We start from the raw sequence: 6,000 nt of genomic DNA on the forward strand, positions 1-6,000 counted from the left end.
AGACCCATTTTGAATAAATCAAGCAAGCAAGAAGAGGAAAGGAGCATTACAAATACTTTCTCTACAGTTCCAGGTTTATTGCAGAAAAACCAATCAGCTCCTCCACACTTCTCTCCAATCACAATAAGACTCTAGATAGTAGCTTTAAGGGGTAAGAATGAGAAGATCATCCTTTGAATTAGATTCATTTGCTGCACAGACCACCACACCAACTTCATCCCAGAGATGCATACCAAGACTACAAACATAGCAAGCCATGGAATTTGTATATACTTTGCAAGGCAGAGAGGATTGAGACAACTGATAGTAACAAGGGACATTTCCATACTCTGTTGGAAATAAAACCCAATCTATTGTACCTACCAAGCATTTAAGTTTCTTTAACAAAAGCTCAGCATGATCTGAGGCTGCACGTTGGAGAGGAATTTTAACCTTTGCTCAGTAGCACGCTGATCTCATCAGGAAACGGGAAAGTACTCCCCAGGGACAGTCACTGCTCACAGCATTGTTGGTATCTCTAGTTCCTCTTGTTCTAAGGGACACTGAAATCCATGCTCCACTGCACAGCCCCTTTTCATCTGCTTATCTCCCATGTGAGGTAGCATTTGTATAGGTTTTGGCCCTTTGCAGGATTAAAAGTGCATGTCACTGGCTGAGCAGAACACCCAGCAGAGACAGGCGCTGCACATCAGCTCTGGGAAGAAGGGCAGCAGCAGCAGGCTCAGCACACAGAAGGGCCATGCTATGCCTACAGGATACTGCCAATGGGATCACACTGCATATATGGGACTGCTGCTGGTGCCTGATCACCCCCATGTGCATGAGGCACCCAGAACCAAAGTGCTTCTGCAGTCCAGGCAAGTCATTACTGCTGGTCCATATTAGCACTGGACAGGCCATCATTTGTGAGTGATGAGGTTAAAGATGCTTGAAAATGGAGAGGAAGTCAGTCAGCGACATGATTCTTAACAGCTCTACAGTGTCTCACTTCTTCCTACTGAAAACACACAAACCAGCCCCTAAACCTGTAGTTTCTAGGTTTCTGAGCATGAAGATATCAGAACAAAAGATTGACAACCTACATCTTGGCTTGGTGTAATCTTACAGCAACCACTACCAAAACCATAAGCCATATCTGTGAGGAATAATTTCGCAGAAAAAAAAAATCTAGGGACAATATGTTCTTTTTATATATTATATATTTACATAATATTTAGTTAACAACTGGTGTACACCCACTAACTAAAATCCAACACAGATATTTTCTATCTTTTGAGATGTTATAATCTAAACATCATCATAAGTGGGAAAATCTAAAATTATGCTGCATAGCAATTCACTGTATGTCATTACCTATGTAGAAATTTACCACATTAGGAACATATAAACTCCTTTGAGGAACAGCATCCCTCAGTGACAGAAAGGTGCCTATTACAGCGACCGTACCACTGAGACTCTATGCACAGCTGACACAGATATGCTGATATGCAACCACTGCATACTCTAACAACTCCCAATGCAATCCCCTCTGGATCATGCTGTTCTAAGGGAAATTATCTAATTATTACAAGAACTCCTTTAATAAGCCTGAATCCACTCAAATGCAGTTCCAAAACCATTCACGTGTCACTGTTACTCAGCTGACCAACAATCACGCAGGCAGCCATGGCAGTTTCATCAACCACCTCCACTACAAAGTGCAAGAGTATCAAGGCTGATCCAAAAGCAGAATTAAGTGTCTGGGAGCAGGTCACTGCTTTTCCAGCAGCAGCAGTACTAACAAACACGAGCTTAAACATTTGTGAAATGATTACTCAACTAACTGGTGATACCAAAACAGATCAAAATAAAAAAGAAAATAAAAAACCTTTGCTACTAGGAGGTGATTACTTTCTTCTCAGACAAAAGACAACTGGAGAGAGGGTGGGAGAAGAGAAGGAAGCCAGCCAGTCACAAGAAAGCAAGTCTTATGAATAGAGGGAGACTGTAACGTATTTCCATGTTAAGGTTTTAGCTGGACTGTGAGGAGAACTAGCACGTGTTTGTACATATAAACATATTGTGCAACTTTCTGCCACTATTACTGACTCAACAGTCATATCAAGTGCAGGGCAAAGTTTACTCCAGCAGCTCCCTCTGTCCTGAGAGTCTTACAAAGTTTCTCCTCTTCCACGAAGACTGTTTCACATTCTCTTAGCACTGAGGACATGCGAGGCCAAGGCTGGAAAAGGCTACAGTGCAGCTCAGTGTGCAAATTAAGATACAAACTATTTTTGTATTATAAAAATACTGTATACAGGGAGCAAAAATAGTTGAACAATTCCAAAAGAGTAACTATTGTTAATGCCCTGTGAAAACTTCAGTGTGATTGAATTTCAGGAACCTTGGGTGAAATACCATTTAATACAGTCATCCACCACTTATTATAAACATCAATGAACTACTGGAGAAGGCTAAGATTTTAAATTTGTGGATAACACCAAGAAGCAGGCAGATGGAAAAAAATACAGAGTGGAATTAGAGTTACAAATTACCCAGAAAAATATTTGTCTATTTATTTTAACAAAAAAAATTCCTAAAGTCCTCTCAGGATGAATATACTCTTAACAAAAGTATGGGAAGCCTATGCTTGGAGTCATGGTAAGACAGAATTTCAGATGATGAAGCAGGAATCCAGCAGCACCTATTTATAGGTTACAGATGTTTAATCTAAGAAATACTAGGAAATGAGATTTCAAGCAGCAATACCAGTTTAAAGTTACTTCCTCATTACCCTTCTATTGTGTCCTCGTGCTACAAAACCTCAGGCACATACAGTATTAGGAAGCATGAGAATTGAGGAAATAGGTGAGCTCACCTGCCAGGCTGCTCCAGCTCACATGATTCTGCTCGTTAAGGAAACTTAATGTAGTAAAAGAGAATATAACTTACAACAGATTGGAAGACAGCTTTCAAGAGTGTTTAGAGACAAAGTGCAGCAGCATTGGGCTGCTAGCTTTGCTCACTCATGTCATGATCTCACTGCAAGACTATCAGATTTCTGATGCTAATGCAAATTACATTTTTTCTGAGAATCTGTGTATAATCTTGGTTTCAGACCAATGTGAGACTTCTCAGACAGATCCTTCTAAACTGAAAACAATTACAATAATTCCAGTACTGTTGACAGCAAAACAATTGTCATAGGACTAATGCAGCTGGCCACTGGCAGGTAAAACATAGAGTTTACAATAATTATGCCTCAAGTCCTACACAGTCTCAGCAAATTTTAGTGAAAAACTGAGAACTGAACATACATATGACTTATATAATGACTCATGGACATACTGATTACCGATATAACTAGAAAGACCTGCAGCCATTACTCATATGTCAATCCCCTGACTTCACTGGAACTACAAGCTTAAAAATCAGAGCCTAAGTTCTATTTGAATAACAAATTCTCTTTGATCAATTTAAATCTTCAAGAACAAGTTCTCTGTGCCTGCTGTGGATTTATTTTATGGATACCTAATCTTCCAGCTGCAATATAATCTGTAAGTAGACAGGTATTTTTGCATAGCATCAATCCATCTTATGATTTTATTAAAAAAAATTAAAATCTGTTTCATGCATGTTAGTATTGTCCCCAAAAACCTGGAAACTAAACATTCAGGAATTCACTTTTTAAATATTAATTTTCCAAAGTTCCACTAAAATGTTAAACTCTGTGTACATCATCCCTCCCTTCTATAAACACTAATAGTATTCATTAAACGTGGGTGGCCACTGGATGGTTGCACTCAAAGAGCTGTAGTCAGTGGCCCAGTGTCCAAAGGGCTAGAGCAGTGTGCCTCAGAGGTTGGTATTCGGATGCTGATTAGACACTGACACAAGTTTGCCAGATAGGTGGCAGGTAATCCATCCCTGGAAGCACTCAAGGCCAGGTTTGGATGGGGCTTTAAAGCAGCCTGGTCTAATGGAAGGTGCCATGGCAGGGGGGTTGGAAATAGATTGTCTTTAAGGGTCCTTCTTACCCAAACCATTTTATATACAGCACATATGCCCTGAAGCACTCGGGCTGCTTACAGAGGCTGAGCAGGAACTAGCGGTTCGGCGAAGCAACCATTATTATCTGTTTTCTCCGCACTCTTACTGGGTGAAGTGGTCAGGACTTTTGCAAAGGGATGGAAGCAATGCCTGCAACAAACAGGTGCTTCCTCCATCCTGAAGTGATTAGATGTTATTACATGACAATGGCAAGCTATTAGCTCGTGAAGAGCCTTCCTGAAGGCTTACAGCAAGTCACAAAACTTGCTTTGCCGCACAAACAACTATGTAAATCATCAGTTAAAAAAGATTTCTTCATGCTTAAAAGAAACCCTGAGGGGAAATATATGCTAATGAAGATACTCCTACCTTGAGAAGTTTCGAAAGCTTTAAAAAAACAAAACAAAACATGACAGTTATTAAGTAGCCATTTCTGGTGGGGGTTTGTGGTTTTGATACTTTTTCTAAATAACTCTCCAATTATTATAAATAAATACTTTGTTAAAAGAGAGAAATAGTCAGCTGCATTCATCAGCAAAGAGCGACCATGGGCTCCAAGTCTGTGAGGCATAATAGGCCACGCAGAATATTTAAAATACCTGGCATATGCAGAGATCTTCACCCGTGTCTGGAGTTACTACGTTGACGTTTAACCACTTTTAAAAGTGAGAAAAATGGGAAGATAAACAAATCAGATTAGTTACATAGCCCCTTAGTGGCTCAGCCAAACACGTGATTTAACATATGGTGGCATTTACCTAAGAGGGAAAAATAAATAATTTCTATATGTTTTCCTACTTCAGCAACTTAGAGGTCAGTAACCAAAGGCACAAAGGATGCTTCAAGAAGAATCTCTTTGCAAACAACACGTTTAAGTCCCTTAGGACTTCACGGCTGCTCTCTGCAACGATGCATTAAGCATTTTAGTTAAACAAGTGTTGAGCCCTACAACCCATGAGCCAACAGCGCCCACGACCCCGTACTGCACAGAGCAAGGCAAGGCAACACCGCCACCGAGCTGACTTTGTTTCAGCAGGAAGGGGCTGCCATGCTGCCAGCGTTTCACTCATTTCCCTGGACCGGGGCGTCCTGTCGGCCCGACCGCCACCACCCGGTGCCTCCTCCTCCTCCTGCGCGGGCACCGCCAGCGGCTCCGAGAGCTCGTTCTCTTCCCCGCCGCCTCCAGCCCGGCCCTGGCCCCCTCGCCGGCCCGGGACGGCGGAGGAGCGGAGGACGGGACGGACACCCCCGTCCAGCGCCCCGCCCGGCTCTGGCCCGCGGCCCCGGCCCACCTCAGCCTTCCCGGGTCGGGAGGGGATGGGGGAAGGGCCAAGCGGCCCGGGGAAGGGGAACCGCCGGGGAAAGCCAGCAGCGAAGGCAGGGGCTGGCAGCCAGCGGCTCTCCCGCGCAGAGGAGAGCGATGCGCGCCCGGGTGGCGGAGCCGGCGGCGGGATGCCCGGCGGGAGACGGGCAGGGGCCTCTCCCCGCGGAGATCGCGAGCACTTACCGGGGCTGTAGGGCGCGGACTCGTCACGCAGCGTCCCCTCGGCGGCCGCGCCGCGAAGGCTGCCCCGGCCCGAGCAGGAACCGAGCGGAGCCGCCGCCGCCGCGCAGCCGGAGGAAGGCGCGGAGGGCGCACCCGCCCCCTGCCGGTGGCGGACCGGGCCCGCTCCGCCCCGCCCCGCGCCGCGCCCCGCCCGCCCCGGACACGCGGGGGATGCGCGGGGGTGCCTCCGACAGAGCGTTCCAGGCGTCCCCTACGGTCAGCTTGGTACCTGGCCCGGGAGGGCTTGGACACCGAGCTCCTTCTGCTTGTTTTCTCTCGTATTTTACACACCTTTTCTTTTTCTTACCCAAACACACCGTAAGTTATCTTCTGTTATAGAGCAGAAATGGCATTCTCTGTTTTAAACTGAAGTTCAACCTTTTTCTATTAAAAACATTATGATCAGCAGGACTGAGGCAACCTGT

General features: G+C 45.0%; 1 protein-coding gene across 2 annotated transcripts in view; it reads right to left on the reverse strand.

Annotated features, from left to right (window-relative positions):
* FAM3C (FAM3 metabolism regulating signaling molecule C) overlaps positions 1 to 5,702 on the reverse strand; it is a 30,247-nt gene extending 24,545 nt beyond the window's left edge. The window contains exon 1 of one of the 2 annotated variants that reach the window (XM_014877711.2): positions 5,537 to 5,702. The gene's annotated coding sequence lies outside the window, so the exon portion shown is untranslated. Of the gene's footprint in view, positions 1 to 4,398; positions 4,419 to 5,536 lie in introns of those variants that run through there. The other variant, XM_088165707.1, reaches the window with a different exon arrangement.
* Positions 5,703 to 6,000: the final 298 nt, after the last annotated feature.

The sequence above is a fragment of the Sturnus vulgaris genome, chromosome 5 (genome assembly GCF_052056855.1).
Source record: "Sturnus vulgaris isolate bStuVul1 chromosome 5, bStuVul1.hap1, whole genome shotgun sequence".
NCBI lineage: Eukaryota > Metazoa > Chordata > Aves > Passeriformes > Sturnidae > Sturnus > Sturnus vulgaris.